Source organism: Herpailurus yagouaroundi, unplaced genomic scaffold, assembly GCF_014898765.1.
Source record: "Herpailurus yagouaroundi ecotype Mexico unplaced genomic scaffold, PumYag 185, whole genome shotgun sequence".
Lineage (NCBI taxonomy): Eukaryota > Metazoa > Chordata > Mammalia > Carnivora > Felidae > Herpailurus > Herpailurus yagouaroundi.
Genome location: NW_024412416.1, coordinates 1,244,991 through 1,260,083, shown reverse-complemented (window position 1 = coordinate 1,260,083; position 15,093 = coordinate 1,244,991). Strand labels below are relative to the sequence as shown.

The following is a 15,093-nucleotide window of genomic DNA, read 5'->3' as shown; positions in this document are numbered from 1 at the left end:
GTTTCCCTCAGATGTGGCCTTGTGTCAACATGAAGCTCAGAACATGAAGCTCTTCAACATGAAGAACAGACCCGGGAACTCCATCCCCTGAATGGGACCCCCCATCAGTATCTGTCTCCGGCTCCATCCAGGGCCCAGTCTTACCCTCTGCCGTGTTTCCTCTTCACTCCCAGGAAGCTTGTGATACCTTTATCTTGGGGTGGAGAATTTGGATTTGTCAGAAGAACCTTTCTAGACACAGCCAGGGCCCATAAAATGCCCAACAGTGGTTTCAGAACCAAGTATGACAAGTTGCACTTAAGTTCCACTTAAATAGAAACGCATTTTTCATTCATAGCCAAATTAAAAGGCTTCGGGATCTGTGAGTAATCTTGGGCTGCTCTTCCCCCCCCCCCCCCCTTAACTGTCAGTCTCCTAATTTAACCATCTGGAATTCTTTTTAAAGTGCCATCCTATTCAGCATTTGGAAACGAGGGGCCCGACTCTAAATGGGAAAAAAAATCTACATTTTGTTGCAGAGGGAGAACTCGACGCCAATGTCCTATTCGACAGAGACCGCAGCAACCTGGATGCCTCGCGGACGGCAGAGGGGAGCTTCGGAAAATTCATTCCACGTGTGACGGGAGACCCCCAACTGTGGGAATGGACGCGAAAACTGGAAGATGCACTCCCCGAAGACCTGGGCGCCTGCTGCTGTCTCCCTCTGACGTCCGCGGCACGAGGCTTTGTCACGTGCGGCCACGGCCTGGCTGACACGGAGCGCCAGCGCCCAGACGCTGCGAAGGTACTTGTCGTCTCCCTGTGGCTCCAGTGTGACCGTCTGTCCTGTCTTTTCATTTCCTGCATCAGCAACACCCCACCCCCCCACCGCCCCCGGTGGGTCTGGGCTGCCTCTCCCCGCGTCCTCACTAGCACCAGGGGAGGCGATGGTTAGTGCAGCTGACGGGTGACCAGCTGCGGTGGGGCGCAGACCTGACCTTCCTGGCCCCCTGGTCGTGGGGCAGGACCTGGCAGCTAGTTCTGGCCCGTGAGCGGGAGTGAGTACGTCGTTCCTGGGTTGGGGCGTTGAATAGCCTGTGTGTGACTTTCTAGAATCCCCCGCTGAAGTAATTACGGAAGCAGAAGTGAATTTGGAGCCCCCCCATAGGCTCAGACCCCCGAGTGGCTGGAGGGACCAGAATGTCCCTGCCCACCTGCAAAGTCATGGAGCAGGAGGGAGAAATAAGTCCGTTTTGAGCCTGAGGTTGGTAAGCCACGGCCTGCAGTCCAAATCTGGCTCGCCACCCGTTCTTTAAATGAGGGTTGCCTTGGGGCGCCTGGGTGGCGCAGTCGGTTGAGCGCCCGACTTCAGCCAGGGCACGATCTCGCGAGATCTCGCGTGATCTCGCGTGAGTTCGAGCCCCGCGTCGGGCTCTGGGCTGACGGCTCGGAGCCTGGAGCCTGTTTCCGATTCTGTGTCTCCCTCTCTCTCTGCCCCTCCCCCGTTCATGCTCTGTCTCTCTCTGTCCCAAAAATAAATAAACGTTGAAAAAATAATAATAATAAATGAGGTTTGCCTGGGTCACAGCTTGCCCGCTCGTTCATGGGTTATCTGCGGCTGCTGTTTGGCTGCAGTGACAGAGTTGAATACTTGTAACAGAGACCCTGTGGGTCACAAAGCCTCACGTGTTTCCCATCTGGCCGTTTACGTACAGAGTTTACCAGCCGTGTTTTCAGCCACTGCCTTTTTGTGACTGGTTCTTACCACAGCCTAACCAGCCTCTCCCGATGGCTTACTGAGCACAGTCTTTAAAGCTTGTTAATCTCATGGGCTAAAAAAAATAGGGTTACGTTACGTTTAATTTACATTTCTTTGATTATTCCTGGAGTCCCACCATTTTCCATTTGTTCCGTGGCCGTATTTCTCTTTTGACTGTTGATACTCGTTACCATTTTTTTCGTGAAGGGCGGAGTGATTTTCCTCTTGATCTGGTTGAGTTCTCAAAGGAGGGAGGGTATTCATCGTTTGTAGCTTACATTTGATTTATTCTACCGAGTCTCAGTTTAGGAAAGAAATAGTCCCTTCCCTCCAGAAGTTGGATGAATACTCAGCTATATTTGCTTTAGTCTTTGTATTGGATTTAAAAGCGTATTTTAATCCAACAGCAATCTTAGCACAAGGGAGAGGGTGAGGGACGGGGTGGGATGCTTGTCTCAAACTATTTGTCGCTCAGCTTCCCCTCACCCATCGTGTTTTTGATGCTTACCTCTTGTGGTTTGATGAGTTCTTCTGTATTGAAATGGCCCATGTTAAGGCTAGTTTTTCTGTCGCACGGATCATCCTGATTATTGTCGCAACATGCTTTCCTCGTAGTTTCACGGTTTACACGTGAAAAAGCAGGCGTGAAGGTCTCACGCGCGCACGCAGTCGACCGTACAGAGAGGGCTGTCGCCACAGTGAGGCAGGACCCATCGTAGAAACAGCCCGGGAGGCAAGAAAAACTGAGACGTTAAGCGGTTTTACAGTTTCTCCATCTTTCCAGTTCTGGCCATTTTCACAATCTTCTCATATGCACAGTAATGGAAAACTACTTTATTTTATGGGGAAAATCGCATCCCAGGATGGAACCTCGCTCTCCGAATGCCTTTGCCTGCCTGCGCTGTTGACTGCCGTCGTGAGGGTTCTGCCTGCGTCTGGAACGCTCCTGCCTTTTCATTTCTCCGCGGCCGTTTTCTATCTTGCCAGGAGCTGCCGCGGTCCCCTCCTTAGCTACTCACACAAAGACCCTTATATCCTTCTGCTAGTTTTTCAGGACTCGGTCTCTATCGAGATTCAGATCAGTTCTGGTGAGAGCCTGACTCCCGCGGGGAAGCCACGGGAGGCCGGCCGCGGGAGAGAGGAACCGGGGGCTTCCAGAGCTCCGGGCCCGCATCCCCGCCCGCCCGCCCGCCCCACCTACCATGTTCTTTTCTCCTCCGCCTTTGTGTGCCCCCCGCCGGCCTCCCCACCACGCTGGCTGCCACACCAGAGACTGGAATCCCGCTCCCCGCTGACCGCCCTCACCGTTAGCACCGCCGGGCTCGTGCGCCCCCCGGGGGCCCCCGTCCGCCCCTGGGGCACGCCTCTGCCGTCACTCGTTTGCGTTTAGTGGATCTCCTCCTCTCTGGTCTCACACGCTCTTCTGGTGTCCCTGGGCCTTCCTTCTAGAACACAGAGCTCAGATCAGGGCGTTTGCCCAAAACGCCTACTGTTGATTTTGCTGCCCCGACACCCATCCTGCTCTCACCGCACAGTGGCCGTGTCTCATACTCTTGGCACCTGGGCCTCAGCATTTCCTAGAGCAGGAGCTCATCACGCACAGAGCTGCTCTTTGTTTCATCACGAGGGCCCTCCTTCATCCCCAGCATCTATGTCTCCACACCGCCCCCTCGTGACCAGCCGTGTGTGCTCTGTAGTTCGCTTTGCCTCTTTTCTTTCTTTGTTCATTTGTTTCTTAAAGTCCACATATGAGCGAAGTCCTGTGATATTTGTCTTTCTCTGACTAATTTCACTTAGCATAATCCCCTCCAGTTCCATTCGCGTAGTTGCAAATGGCAGGATTTCATTCTTTTTGATTGCTGAGTAATATTCTATTGTATATATACCACATCTTCTTTATCCATTCGTCCATCGGTGGACACTTGGGATCTTTCCATACTTTGGCTATTGTCGATAGTCGGGGTGCATGTGTCCCCGGTCGAAACAGCACACCTGTATCCCGTGGATAAATGCCTAGCAGTGCCATTGCTGGGTCATAGGGTAGTTCTATTTTTAGTTTTTTGAGGAACCTCCATACTGTGTTCCAGAGTGGCTGCACCAGCTTGCATTCCCACGTACAGTGCACGAGGGTCCCCCTTTCTCCGCGTCCTCGCCAACAAGAGCTATTCTCCATGGAGCATTTTTATATGTCAGGTGCTGTGCTAAGAGCTTTATATACATTAACGTATGGATTTCTCATAACTCTGTGGGGACGATATTATCAGTATCTTCATTTTATAGACGAGGACATGAGGTGTAGGAGGCCCAGGTAAATCGCCCGAGCTCTCACGACCCCTGCCAGGTGCGGTCGGGAACCCTGGCCCGACCCTGGCCCGGTGTCTGTGATGCCAGAGCCCACGCTCCTGGCCACTGGGCCGCATTTCCATGCTTTCTTCTCTGACTTGCTCTTTCCGGGTGTCCGTGCCCTGTGCTGACCCAGGCAGACATCCACACCCTGGGTCGTGCTCGTTTGGACCCCTAAACCACGACACCGACACTGGCCGTGAGGGGCAAGGCGTTTATCCAGAGCAGGAACTGGCACCGGAGGCCCTTGGCGGCCCCTCCCGGCTCCGGACTGGGTGATTTGTACAATGCGTCCTGGACCGCGACCAGGGACCAGTCAGGGCACCGCGGGAAAACGTAAGCGTGTTTGGGACGTCGTGTGTCAGCTCGGCTCTTTGCCCGGGTTCCTACTTCAAGACGGGAGAGGGGGACAGCTATGCGGTCAGCCCGGGGTCGGAAGGTTCCGTGTCCCGGGCCGCGTCCGCGTCTTACGGGGTGGCGTGGGGGGCGGGCTCTTCCTAGATGTTGTGCTTTTCCAAGCTCCGGCTTCAGTGACGTCGCTCTGTCAGCCTGACCCTGACGTTGATGGGAGCATTTACACCGTGGCAATCAGCACAGTCTCTGCAGCACTCCGCCGAACTCCACCGGGTAGGATCCACTGGTTCAGTGCGCAGACTCCACCGTCACGAGGCCTGGGTGTGCGTCCCCACAGCAGCACGCACCAGCTGGATGGCTCTCGGAGCCTCAGTTTCCCCGATGGCCAAGACAGGGATCCAAACAGCAGCATCAAGGGCAGGCGTGAGGCTTACGTGAAACGACGCGTGTCCAGGGCTTAGCAGAGCGTCTGCCCCTGGTCAACCCTCAACAAGGGGTGTCGAGTATTTAAAAAAAATTTTTTTTTTTACTGTCTATTTACTTTTGAGAGAGAGAGAGAGCGTGCATACGAGCGGGGGAGGGGCAGAGAGAGAGAGGGAGACACAGAATCCGAAGCGGGCGCCAGGCTCCGAGCCGTCGGCACGGAGCCCGACGCGGGGCTCGAACTCACGGACCGCGAGATCACGACCTGAGCTGGAGTCGGAGGCTCAACCGGCTGAGCGCTGCAGGTGCCCCAGTGGGTGCTGATTATTACCACTAATAAGCAGGATAAGGAAGTGCACAAAAACGACGAGGTGAGCACGGCCACTAAAATGCCTTTGCGCCCTTGACCGCAATACACGGCGCCAGCGAGACAGGAACCAGAACACCAAGGATGCGCGTTCCCGGCAGGACAGACGCGCGTCAGGGGGTCCTGCACGAGCCAGGAGGTAGTCGACGGGCAGGAGGAGGCTGTTCCGGGCAGACAGAAGGAGTGGCTCTCAGCGGACTCTACTCGTGGATTTCAGAGGCGGAGCCACGGCGCGTGTCGGATGGGGTCTGAGGTCCACAGACCAGGGCACCAATCGACGTTTGGCGCTTCTGTGACCTTGACCTGACCCTTGCAGACCTCTGCTGTCTCCTCTCTGGACTGAAGGGAACCGACTTCTGCTGGAAGAATTACAGCCAGCGCTGCGTGTGGGGATGACCTCCGGGGAACCGCCGAGCGGCTGTGTCATCAGGGGGCCCGGCCGGGGCCGCCCAGGGCACGTGGAGCCTCGACGTCCGTCCGGCACGCGGGGCGGGGCCCCTTCCCAGCAGGGGCGCCTCAGCGCTCTTTCGGGAGCCGTGTCTCCTGCTGCAGAGGGCCTGGAAATGGGGACGGGGTCCCCGGGGCCGTCCCCGTAGTCGTGTGTCATCCGTATTAACAGGGGACGTCCTCGGCCTTTCTCTGACTTGCCCTTTCCCGGCCTAGCGGATGTGGTCTTTGTCTTTCCAACGCAGCCGCTCCTTGCTCGTCGTGTCCCTCGGGTGTGGCTGCGTGGGTTCAGCCGGGTGACGCGTGCAGACGCCTCTTCTGCCCGCGGACACAGGGGCGCCCGGTGGGGGTACGAGCCCCGACGGCCGTCCTGCCCCCTGGCTGCTGCTTCCTGTTTGTCCGCGCCTCGCGGTGAGAGGTTACTTCCGTCACCCCCTGGGGCGTGGCTTCGAGACCCGCAGTTCAGGGGGGCACAGGGAAGGCACCCGGGCCCCTTCTCCACAGGTCACGTACGGCCGGAGATCCTGAGGAAACTGTCAAAAATGGAAACAGCCCCGGCGGGAGAGAAGCTCCCTGGCACGGATTTGTGGGGCGGGAGAGGCGCACAAGCCCCCTCCGACCCGGGACCCCCGACCTCAGGCGTTCTGTGTCCTTGTGAGCGGGCCCCTCCCTTCATCCTCCTCCCTGGACAGCGACAGTTCCAGCCGTTCTGGGTCCCTTATTTACTAGAGAACACTTCTTTTTTACTTTACTTTTGTTTTATTTTATTTTACTTTACTTTATTTTTTATTTTCTATTTTTATTTTATTTTACTTTTTACTTTACTTTTTTATTTTTTTATTTTGTTTTATTTTATTTTTTTTATTTTACTTTATTTTATTTTTTTGTGTTACGTTACGTTACGTTACGTTACATTACGTCACGTCACGTCACGTCACGTCACGTCACGTCACGTTAGGTTAGAGGGAGAGAGAGAATCCCAAGCAGGCTTCAGGCTCAGAGCGGAGCCCAACGCAGGGCTTGATCCCACGACCCTGAGATCATGACCCGAGCTGAAATCAAGAGCCAGATGCTCAACCGACTGAGCCCCCCAGGGGCCCCACAAACAAACATTTTAGTAGGAGTTTCTAATTTCACTTACTTTCTTTTTATCACCATATGAAATTACTTTACGTAACTATTCATTCTCTCTTGTGTTTGTTTTTTTTCAACTAGAACGTAAGCCCCGTGAGGTTTTGGACTGGATCTGTTTTATTCACCATGGAATTGCCAGCGTTAAGAAACGTACCTGGCAATATCAGTATTCATTGCATGAATGAATGAATGGATTTTTCTTTACAAAAGCGTTGTTTTTTCACGTGAGACACTTCCAGTCACTTCCAGTGTTGTCAGAATATCGTGGCCAGGTGTGTCTCCTGACCTCCATAAACTTGGGAAACAGGGAAATAAGAGTGAAATTCATAATAAACAAGGTTAGTTCATAACAGACCCAAAGGTGCAAAGTCGTCTCAAAGAGGCAAAGTGCGTTAAGGTTCGTGAGGTGTGACGTAACACGGCCGAATGTACTAACGCAGGTAAAGGATGTGACCAAAAAGAGGTTGGACAGTGATGGACGTACAAATGGAAAGGTAGTTGCAGGGCTGAACTTGGGCCGTTTCCTCTGAGGACCCAGGGGAGGCATCCTGGTCGCTGGATTCGAGTGTTGCGTTCCTGTTGAAGGGCTCCCCCATCACGACAAGCGGCCACTCGTTTATCATGAGCTCTTCTTGAGTTCCCGCTCACCCTGCCATTTTCTTGATGGCCCCTTACCTTCCCAGCCAGGTCTGCTTTTTTGGGGGAAAGTGTGCGGGTCACAATTACCAGAGGCCCCTGGACCCTACAACTGTTGTACTTCTCTTTGTGACACAACTAACACAACAAATTCTGGTGGTGTATATCCTTCTCCTCACCCTGCTAATGGGAGTCTACCCCCGTTCCCCACGTGCTAGCAGTTATGGTGTTGAGCCTGCACAGCCATGGGTCAGGCCGACATTTTGGGTTGTTCACCGTGAAGAATGTTCCTTAGTGAAAGCTCCAAAGAGGCCACCATCATCTCTTGGAGCTACCATGACTTTGCTATGGGCCACTCCCCTATGATCCAGACATCTTTGGGAAGAACTGAAGTGGTCTTTGTAACAAACATATGGCACCAGCAGTACCCACCTGGAAAATTCTTCCAGGGAGGCCAGTATTTCTGCAGCCACTTCTCCTCTCCTCTCTGAGAATGACCTTCAAGGCCACTTGGGATCGCTGTCACAGCATGTCGTTTCGTCCAGCCACTGAGCCTGTGCCTTGTGCCGGCTAGAGCACTGGTCACCAAGGGCCATAGTCTTTAGTAGCAAGAGCCCCTGGGAAACAGCGGCCCTCACACCCATGATGAGGGCTCCCTGTCCGACTGACTACCAACTCACTGGACTTGGTTCCCAACGTTCCTGTATTTTATTGATTCCAGGGGTTACATCTGCATCCGAAGACCAAAATTTCTTCACCATTCAAGACCAAGACATTTTAATAAACCTACCTCAGTCTCCAAGGGCAATTTCTCTCTAACAAATTTATGTTTCCGTAGCGGCAGCATCATTAAAACAGGTTTTACGGCTTGTCTCCATATAGTAACGACTTCGAAGGGACATAATAGTTCAGATATACAACCCTAGGATCTTTGTTGGAGACAAGGCTTTCCTCAAAAGCCCTTTTTGGTGCATTCATTCTTAGCTCAGCCGCTGGGCAGTCTCACAGTGAGTGTTAGCATTTTCCATTCCTAAGCACATTCTAGTTTCACTTCCACACGTGAAAAGAGGTTGTTTTATATTCTTAAATCTCCCTTTTAATATTCAAAGGCCATTTTAAAGTTTCTGAAGGATGCACGTGGAAAAAATACTTTCGCAAAGAATGTACCCAGCTGTCCTCAACCCTGGCTCTGCTTTAAAATCACCTGAGGCGCTTTGAAACTACCTGCCCAGGTCCCACGTCACAAGAAGTAAGTCACAGGCTCTGAGGGTGATGCCTAGGTGACTCACATGTGTGCAATCACGCGTGCGAGTCACAGAGCCCTAAACCTGGCTAGGGTGAGGTGCCAGAGGGGAGGTCAGAGAGCCCTGGAGACCCAGGTGGGGCCCCCACTTTCCTACAACGAGAAACTGTTGGATGCTCACCAACCAGGGGTCTCACTGTCTTGGGCACAGTGACCGAGACATGGAACTTTTCGGATGAAAACAGGAGGGTCTCAGGAGACCTAGGATGGCCACCCTACTTGTGGCTCAACACAAAGTGCTCTCCATACTCTGCGTTGGAATGAGGCCGCCATGCCTTTGTGGCCTTCATCTCTTGGCCGACGCCACCTGGATTTCTGAGCTCATCTAGGGGCCCTCCCTCTGATGGACACGCAGACCCGCTATGGTTTCTCTGCTCAGTCATTTAGTTGCTGGGAGAAGGGATTTCCTCAGAGTTTGTTTAGAGCATGGCTTGGAGCCTTGACCATTAGGAAGCACTGTTTGCTAATCTGTGCTTGAGCATGGGTGCCTTTCCTTGGGCCTGACTTTATTGAATCTCCAGGATATGGGGGAAGAGGAGGAAGGTACCAGTGTTTGTTGTGAGCTGTTTTATGTATGTGACCTCATGTGATCCTTCTAGCAACCTTATGAAGTCGGTTCTTTCAGATGAGAGAGAAAGCTGAATCCCAGACAGGTTAGGTCAACCGTCCAGAACAAACTCCGATCTATGCGACTACAGCTCTGTGTTCTCCACACAGCGTTATCTCTTTAAGGGCTTGATAGACAAGGTGAACAGGGAAATTTGCAGATTTCTGGTGATTTTGTAAAGTAGCTCTGCAGGCTGCTCCTTGCTGGGAGAAAGCACTGAGCGCTGCTACGGCAGGTTCTCGCTTGTCTTGGTGGATGTGGGAAGGGATGCCACATAGCATGTGGGGTTAGCTTCAGTTCAGAGCATCACGTCAGGAAAAGGCGATTCTGCTTGTGAGTGTGTCAGAGCAAACAGCTGGGACATAAGGAAACATGATGTCGAGCACTGCAGCTGCAAAAACAGGAGTCAAGGCCTCAAGAGGCCACTTTTCGGTTCAGTCCTGATGCCTCCAGTCCAGTCATCGGGGCAAAATGTCCCAGGTCTCTTGAGGACATGGACAGGATCGTGGGTCAGGCTGGAAATGGTCATCTATGGAGCCATAGGGGGTGGAAGACTGTCCAAGTGCCCAGGAATGTTCTTCCAAAAGACAATTTTTGCTATAAATGGCATCTCATCTATGATAATTTAAAAATAGAATTTATGGGGCGCCTGGGTGGCTCAGTCGGTTGGGCGGCCGACTTCGGCTCAGGTCATGATCTCGCGGTCCGTGAGTTCGAGCCCCGCGTCAGGCTCTGTGCTGACAGCTCAGAACCTGGAGCCTGTTTCAGATTCTGTGTCTCCCTCTCTCTGACCCTCCCCCATTCATGCTCTGTCTCTCTCTCTATCTCAAAAATAAATAAACGTTAAAAAAAAAAATTAAAAAAAAATAGAATTTATTTTGGTAAATGCTGATGGTGATTTTTTCAAATAAAAAATACCATATTAATTATGGGTTCCTTTTAATCTTAACCAACTACCTGGTCAGAAGACCATGGTTGTAGATGCAGTATATCCTGATAAACTAGTGAGTACCCAGAAAGCAGGTCCCATTCACTCATTCAGAAATACGCTGAAGAGGAGACAGACCTTCACCCCTGCCCGTATCAGGCTTTCAGCCCGGACACCCTAACACAGAGACAGATTAACAGAAGAACAGCAGCTGATTAACTCATGCAGTTTGCATCACGTGGGAGAAGCCCAAGTGAAGGGTAACTCAAAACGCTGTCGTAGAACTCTGGCTTACGTGGCGTCTGCATCTGCAGAGAAGGGACAGGACGCAGGAAGGTGGTCCCAGGCATACGAGGGCTGTGGACTGTTGAGAATATTCTGCTTGCAGAGGCCTCTGGTGCAGCTGAGTGTCTTGAGTAAGAGGAGAATTTATGTCCTACCCTCAGACAGAAAAGGAGGCTAGAGGGAGCTTGCCATGTGTTTGCTGCTTCTTCATTGCCTTTGGCTCAGAATAACTTTTAAGTCAAAGAAGCATATTTTGGGGTGACATATGATGGTTTCCTTCAGTGTGTTGAGTGTCTACTCTGATCCAGCATTGTGCTAGGTGATGGAAAACAGTAGCAAATGCCTGGTCCCCGTGCTCACAGACCAGTGAGGGAGACAGACAGCTGACCAGTGCCTGTAACTGACTGTGGTCAACCCAATCCTCATAAAGATGGCCTAGGTCACCGTAGGTGCCCATAGCAGATGATTCAGGGAGGACTTCCTGGAGGAGGTGAGCTATATCCTGAAATCTGAAGCATGAGTTGGATAGAAGGCGGCTGAGGTTGGGGTGGGGCTGGATAGAGAATATTCCAGGCAGAGGGAACAGTGAAAAGCGGTATTTGGGGAAATAGAAAATGTTTAGTATAAGTGAAGCGTGCATGTGTGTGCATGTGTGTGCGTGCACGTGCATGGGGGAAATGGGGTACGGGTGGTAGTACTGGAGAGAGATTGCAGGATCGAGATCATGCGGGGTTGTGAGCCATGTAACAAACTCTGAAGTTTATTCTAAGCACACCCAGGAATTATTGATGGGCTTACACCCAGGGAATAATAAGATCAGATCTGAGATTGGGAATGACTGCAGGGTCAGACTGGACAGGGGTAGGGGGGTGCCAGTTAGGAGGAAAAATCCAGAAATCCAGTTGTGACGGGATGTGGCCTGATCGGGGTGGTAGCTGTGGAGCTGGAGAGTAGACCGATTCGGGAGATGTTTAGCAGTAGAATGGACAGGATTTGGGAAGAGGGACAAGGTGGAGAGAGGGATGGTTTGAGCATCCAGCCGTCCTCACAGCTGATGGGCAGGGAGGGGTGTTGGTGGACTTTAACTGGGTTATGTTGTGCTAAGGTGGGTGCCCGAATGGGACTATTAGGAAGTCGGACATATGGGATAGATTTGTGGCTTTGAAAGTCACCAGCCTGTGACGAGGTGTAGAAGGTCTCAGGGAAGGGCATGTGGGGGAAAGGGAAGAGGGCACAGCCCAGAACTGCGTAGATGCCGCATGTAGGGTACGGACAGAGGGCGAGGCGCTCTGGGGAAGACCAGGAAGGAGGGGTAGGGAGGTCGGAGCATCAGCAGGAAGTTCTAGCATCCCCCAACCCCCACTAAGAGGGTATTTTAAGGGGGAGGAAGTAGTCAGAAGGGTCTACAGATGCCAAGAAGCCAAGCTGGAAAAGGATGAGGTGTGTCCATGGGATTGGGCCTACGGGTGTCCCCCGGGAGGCAGGTCTGGGGGGGGTGGTGACAGCCAGGGTACAGCAGGCAGAAATGCCAGGGGGGACAGGGGGTGAGGACAGTAAGGCTGCACCCTGTTTAGGATGTTGGGTGGGTAGTGGCTGGAGGGATCTTTGGACTGGGGTGGTGGTCTCGGTGGTGAAGACCAGGCTCACTGAGGACTTGACCAACACAGAGAAGGAGAGGCTGGAGAGATGGGCGGGGGTGGCCAGGGAGGGCACAGTGCACACGTGGAGATCCACAGTCACGCTTCCTCCCACCTCTGGACATCTGTCCCTGGACACCAAGGTCCAGCTGAGCTCATCGTACAATGTCCCCTAGAAGCCAACAGCAGTTCTCAAACAGTGGTCACTGTATTATAGAAAGGCTCTTGGGTGTACGAGCAGGACTGCCTTCGGGGGACACTTGAGTCCCTCGACATAAAGTGGGACTCAGACCTTTCCCAGGGAACGCTGCGCCTGACGAGGGCCAGGTGTACCAATCACGGCGCCTTCTTGCTGAGACAGGTGTCACCTCTTGTACAGGTGAGGGCACAGAGGCACAGATGTTAGGGGAGTTATTCAAAACCAACTTGGTTGCACCAAGAGGCAGAACCAAGACCTGAACTGAGTCCCACATCTTAAGTTCAGAAATTATCCACTCGGTGCCTTTGACATGGGGAAATCCTCAGCTTCCTTCTTGTTTTCCGCAGTCCGTAAATGGGACTTTTCCTGTCTGTTTAAGGAGCCATTTTAGGATTATACTTCTCAACAGTTGATTAAGCATGGGTGGATCTTAATGTCTGATGTAGAGTGTCTTTTTAAGTCTTCAAAGATTTTCTTGGGAAATATCTCCTCACCTCCCCCCCCCCCCCAAAGACTATTCAAAAATGATATTGGGACAATTGGCTATCCTCATGAAAAATAATCAAATTAAACCTCTAACTTACACCATACATCAAAATAAATTCCAGAGGGACTGGAGTGCTAAATGAATGAAGTCAAACCATAAAAGTTGTAGAAGAAAAGGAAGGATTATTTATAACTTAGGGGTGAAGACGCTTCCCACACAAGATGCAAATTCAGAAGCTGTAAAAGGAGAGATTGATAGACTTGATTACACATATGAGGATGTGATTACAGCATTGTTTATAATGGTGAGAAATGAGGCGCAATCTAAAGATTCTGTAAAAGGAACTATTTAAATGCAATATTGAGCATGTGCGTCACGAAGAGGTCACGTCGCCTCGCGGTTAAAAGTGTGGCCTTCTGACGCCAGACTGCCCGGGACTGGATCACCTCTCCATCGCTTAACCGTGTGTCTTTGGGAAAACAAGCTCTTCAATTTCCTCGTCTCTAAATTCAGCAGAATGATTTGATTTATCTTACAGTTACTGTGCGATTGAGTGAGCTAATCACGTAAAGTACTGGGAGTCTGTCCGTATGCCCAGGGAACAACCTGTCCATTAGTACAGGCCAATGTCAGTGCGATCTCAGGCGTGTTATTACAAAGTGGGGACGATGTGTAGAGGAGCGTTCCATTCAAATAAAAATGAGTCCATATTAACGTCTGCGTGTGTGGACACGAGGAGCAGAAAAGACCGCAGACAGGACAACCGCCAGCCTGCGAATGGCTGTTACGTCTGGGGGGCGCGGAGGGCGGGATTGGAGAGCAGTGTTTACAGTCCACACCATGTGCTCTGCACGGCTTTAGTCTTTCCCGGGAGAACGAGGTTACACACTTTGTGTTAAGGAAGAAGCAGGGAGGCAGGGCCGATGTCTGTCACGCTCTCCGCCGTCAGCCTGGGAATAAACTTCATGGCGTCTAAGTCCGAACACCTGTGTGGGGACGCGGGCCCTGTCCTCTGGCACAGCTCCCAGTTCTTGGAAGAGGGAGGAGAGAAGGAACCAGAAACGGTAGTGCAAGCCCGTCGTTCAGATGATCTTTATGATTAATGGAAAAATCAAATCTTAGGCAGCTGCTACATAAAGCCGGCACTAATTCAAATGGAACATTGAGTTACATTTTGAATAAAGGACCAGTTTTCTTTTCTCCATCAGACCATTAGCGTTCTTCTGAAAACTTCTTTCCAGATTTGTGCATGTTTTAAATAAGAAGAGGGGCTTTCTCATAAATTCCCAGGCTAGTGGAAGGAGGACAATCAAGGGTCTGTGTGTCTGTGTCTGTCTGTGTCTGTGTGTGTGTGTCTGTGTGTGTTTTCAGTCACTCTGATCTGTTGACTTGGTTTGTCATTGTCTTCACACCTCCAGGGAGGGGACATAATTTAGAGGGGCAAGCTCATGGCTTGGATAGAACCAGGGTCAGGAGGCAGGAAACCCGACTCCCCCTCTCCCTGAAGGCAGTGGTTGGTTGTGTGTCCTTGAGCAAATTGCTGAGTTCTGTAGCTGTCAAGTGCAGAGATAGGTCAGTTCCCATATGATGACTTTGGTCCCTTTTACTTTCCAAAATTCCAAGATTTGCCATAGGATTTTATTTTCAAAACCAAACACAAAACAATCCCTCTCGACACGGGGCTCGAACTCATGAGCCATGAGATCATGACCTGAGCTGAAGTCAGACGCTTAACCGACTGAGCCACCCAGGCGCCCCAAGAGTTGTTTCCTTAACTTCATTTTTGAATCACTCGTTGCAAGTATACAGAAATACAGTTGATCTTTGTACATTGCTATTATATCCTGCAACTTTGCTGAACCCATTTACTGGTTCCAGTAAGTTTTTTGATTTGGAGGATTCCTTATATATGGCATTATTTCATATGCAAATAGAAATAGTCTTACTTCTTCCTTTCCAATATGGATGCCTTTTATTTCTTTTCTTGCTTAATTGCACTGGCTACAGCCTCCAGTACAATGTCGAGTCTTGTCTTGCTCCTGATCTTCAGGGGAAAGCACTCAGCCCTTCACCTCTAAGTGTGATGTTACCTGTGGGGCTCTTGCAGATACCTTTTATTCCAGGTATTTTCTTTCTTCCTTCCTCCCTCCCTTCCTTCCTTTCTCTCTCTCCCTCTCTCTCTCTCCCTCCCTCCTTCCTTCCTGT

General features: G+C 51.5%; 1 long non-coding RNA gene across 2 annotated transcripts in view; it reads left to right on the top strand.

Annotated features, from left to right (window-relative positions):
- The window catches only part of LOC121042270 (uncharacterized), a 70,945-nt gene that overhangs the window by 38,754 nt on the left and 17,098 nt on the right, over window positions 1-15,093 (top strand). The window contains exon 3 of one of the 2 annotated variants that reach the window (XR_005796061.1): window positions 519-784. This is a non-coding gene — a long non-coding RNA (uncharacterized LOC121042270). Of the gene's footprint in view, window positions 1-518; window positions 1,276-15,093 lie in introns of those variants that run through there. The other variant, XR_005796060.1, reaches the window with a different exon arrangement.